The sequence below is a fragment of the Phascolarctos cinereus genome, unplaced genomic scaffold, assembly GCF_003287225.1.
Source record: "Phascolarctos cinereus isolate Bilbo 61053 unplaced genomic scaffold, phaCin_HiC Scaffold_2;HRSCAF=192, whole genome shotgun sequence".
Taxonomy (NCBI): Eukaryota; Metazoa; Chordata; class Mammalia; order Diprotodontia; family Phascolarctidae; genus Phascolarctos; species Phascolarctos cinereus.
In genome coordinates, this window is record NW_027555625.1 from 210,857,487 (window position 1) to 210,857,987 (window position 501).

Below are 501 nucleotides of genomic sequence, written 5' to 3' on the forward strand. Positions count from 1 at the left end.
AAAGTGGAAAACAATAGGACAAACTAGGTCTAGATGAACACCTAACACTGTGTACCATGATAAGGTCAAAAGGGGTGCATGCTGTAGATGTAAAGGGTGACACCATAAGCAAATTAGAAGAACAAGGAGTAATCTACCTGTTAGATCTATTGGGAGGGAAAGAAGTCATGAACAGACAAGAGACAGAAAACATTACAAAATGTAAAACAGATAATTTCAATTAAATCAAATTAAAATGCCTGTTTTTTACAACAAAACCAAAAACAACCAAGATTAGAAGGAAAGCAGAAATCTAGGAAATAATCTTTATAGCAAGTCTCTCTGATAAAGGCCTCATTTCTCAAATATATAGAGAAAGGAGTCAAATTTATAAGAATACAACCATTCCCCAACTGATAAATTGTCAAAGGATATGAACAGGCGGTTTTCAGATGAAGAAATCAAAGCTATCTATAGGCATATGAAGATATACTCTAAATAACTTTTGGTTAGAAAAATGCA